We start from the raw sequence: 3,133 nt of genomic DNA, 5'->3' as shown, positions 1-3,133 counted from the left end.
TGCAGTGAGCTGAGCTCCGGCCACTGCACTCCAGCCTGGGCGACAGAGTGAGACTCCGTCTCAAAAAATAAATAAATAAATAAAATGGAAATAATAATATCTACCTCTTAGGGTTACTGTGAATATAAAATACGTTAGAAAGCAAAATAATGCAGAGTAAAAATGCCATTATAATCTATCCATATGTTCAAACTCATAATAATATTTCAGAAGTAAGCAGGTCTGATGTTCTGATGGAAAACAGACTACTGCCAAAAAACAGAATTAAAAGGACAAAGCCAGTCCTTTGCTAGTAGGGTCAATGCAAAACTAAATGGTGTCTGCAGTACAGAAAGTAAATCTCCTGCCTCAGAAGCATAATAAGGTTTATACACATCTGGAGGAAAACTGTGTAGTTTGTGAGTTATTGCAAAGGGAGGATTGCCCAGGAACCATATGAGGTTGCTGTGGAGCAGAGTCAGCCAGTGCTCTCATATCCATGCTCTCCCCTTGGGCACACAGAAAGACCTCATTTCCTAGCTTGCCTTCTCCAGGTGGAGTCATGTGACTAGGGCTTGTCAGCAAAGTGACAGGGGTGACACCTGGGACAAGGTAGTTGAGAACAGATGTGCCATTTCGACTTTCTCTTTCCCCGTCTGCCAGCTGAATGGAGAGCCCTAGTGGATCTAGAGGAGGGTACAGTCACCAGATGGCAGAAGCCTGGGTCCTTGAATCCATGGAACAGATGTCCCTCCCACTGCCCATCTCCCAGTACCCTCCCAAACTAGAGTGGACTGTGTTGTGAGCAATACATAAACCACTGTGTCTAGACACCAATAATTTTTGGACTTTATTACAGCAGTTAGCCTCTACAGTTGTGTAGAATATCAAATGTCTATAGTACAGTGACATGGTAATTTCTCAAGTAGAGAAACAAGTTTCATTTCAGCCACAGAAGCAGATTGTACTATGGGACTCAAAGGTAAGACAGACAATCCTAGTACTAAGAGATCAGGATAGTACCCAAAGAGGGAACAAAGCAAAGAGAGGTTTGAATAGTATGCAACCTCAGTCTTGCTGGTTTGTGAACGTCCAGTATATTGCAGACTGGTTGCTTCTTCCTCTGCTCTGCTCAGGGCAATGGAGTTAACAAATCATGTGGTTGCACATCCACGTGGTCTCACCAGTTCCACATCACTACTAATGGAAGCCAATACAAGAATTGGGCTGAGCTCACACTCCTGCAGTATTGGCTTTGGAAAAGGAGGCATTCAAGTGGCTTTCTGCTCAGACTATTATCCCTGCCTTTGCTATTACCACAAGGGAGCTGGATCAATCTAGAGGAGGGAACTAGAGACAATGAGATAGGGCAGGCAGTTTGGAAAATGCCAGGCACATAGTAAGGACTATCACTTACTATGATATGTCACAGAGGAAAGAAATGGGAACACCTAGTACTAACATCAAGATAACCTTGGGTCCCAGGGAATTTATGCTACTGGGGACAATAAAATCATTAACATCTCACATAGTCCTTCACTTTAAAATTACGTCTGTGAGACTGCTGTTCCACTGACAATAAGGAAAAGAGAGGGATTCGGTTCATAGGACACATGGTCCCTGCCTATATTAATCAGCTTTGCTGGGGTGATTAACAGTCTCAAATCTTCATAACTTAAAGTAATAACATGTATTTCTTGCATACGGGTTTGTGGATAGCTGTGGCTCAGTTGGGGTCAGCCCCAGAATGTAGGTCAGAATTAGTTCACGCCACATGCCCCTCCTTCTAGATTTAGCTGCAGAAGAAACAGTCACCTGGGGTGTGTTCCTGTGTTGCCTGGAAGCTGCACAAGAGGCCAAGTCAAAACATGCAGGTACATTTACATCCTTGTTTCAGTGTGTCACAAATCAAGTCTACTCATCATCCATTGGCCAAAACAATGGGACAGGAAGATTTACTCCTCCCACAGAGCAGAAGGAGGGGAAAGTGAAGATTCAATAGAAAAAAAAAGCAACAGGCCGATTTCTAAATCCTGAGGAGAAAAGAAAGCATCTAGCAATCTGCTCAGAGAGTATGGAAATTTTTTTAGAATGCTCACAGGGCTTAAGACCCAGCCCCCAACCCCAATCATTACACACTGCACGAATAAGGACAGGCTTCAGTAATGATCCCAAAAATCTCAGTGGGTTATAAGAACGAGGATTTAATTCTTGCTCATATTACTTGTCCTTTATAGGTCAATTGTGCCTCTGTTGCCTGCTGTTTGTACTCTAGGACCCAGGCAGATAGAACTGTTTTTTATGTTTTGTTTTGTTTTAACATTGCTGGTTTTGTGGTAGAGAGAAAAAAGGGGAATAGTGCACCACAAGCGGGCTCTCAAAGCTACTTCTCAAAAGTGACACAGATCACTTCCACCCACATTTCACTGACTGGAACAAGTCACATAATAACTTAAGTTCAACAGAGCAGTTATGTCATTTTCCTGCAAGAAGGGAGTGCCAAAAGATACATGGCCACACCTGAAGCCAATGACTGGAGAAATCTATGTATTCCAGGGAGAGGCAGAAAATCTACTCCAGGGAGGGGCATTTTGAACAATAATGCAATCTACCACACCCACCTAGGACACAGGAGCTGGGATCAGATCCTTTATTCAAGATTAGATGACTGCTTTGCTGAAAATCCAACCACATTGAGTTATAGAGTCATTCAGGAGTATGTTCTTGTTTATTTTTTAAAATATTTTCTTAGAAGATTCAACCAATTGTTGCACAGTAGGCTGTGGTGTCCAATGGCACCTATAATGTATTTCACCTTACTGATCTGGTTTTAAGAAGAATGAATAGCTGGATGTGGTGGCTCAAGCCTGTAATCCCAGCACTTTAGGAGGCTGAGGCAGGTGGATGGCTTGAACCTAGGAGATTCAGACCAGCCTGGGCAACATGGCCAAACCCAGTCTCAACAAAAGATACAAAAATTAGCCAGGCATGGTAGCATGTTCCTGTAGTCCTAGCTACTCAGGAGGCTGAGGCAGAAGGATTGCCTGAGCCCCAGCAGGTTGAGGCTACAGTGAGCCATGATCGTACGACTGCACTCCAGCCTGGGTGACAGAGAAAAACCCTGTCTCAATCAAAGCAAACAAACAAACAAACA

General features: G+C 43.4%; 1 protein-coding gene across 3 annotated transcripts in view; it reads right to left on the bottom strand.

The window, feature by feature from the left end:
- The window catches only part of TMEM246 (transmembrane protein 246), a 23,722-nt gene that overhangs the window by 5,502 nt on the left and 15,087 nt on the right, over positions 1 to 3,133 (bottom strand). Inside the window, exon 2 of one of the 3 annotated variants that reach the window (XM_011990038.1) lies at positions 2,601 to 2,655. The exons of the other annotated variants lie outside the window; for them this stretch is intronic. The gene's annotated coding sequence lies outside the window, so the exon portion shown is untranslated. The remainder of the gene's footprint in view (positions 1 to 2,600; positions 2,656 to 3,133) is intronic. 3 annotated transcript variants of the gene reach the window in all.

The sequence above is a fragment of the Mandrillus leucophaeus genome, unplaced genomic scaffold (assembly GCF_000951045.1).
Source record: "Mandrillus leucophaeus isolate KB7577 unplaced genomic scaffold, Mleu.le_1.0 Scaffold368, whole genome shotgun sequence".
Classification (NCBI taxonomy): domain Eukaryota; kingdom Metazoa; phylum Chordata; class Mammalia; order Primates; family Cercopithecidae; genus Mandrillus; species Mandrillus leucophaeus.
This window is presented reverse-complemented; position numbering and strand designations above follow the sequence as displayed.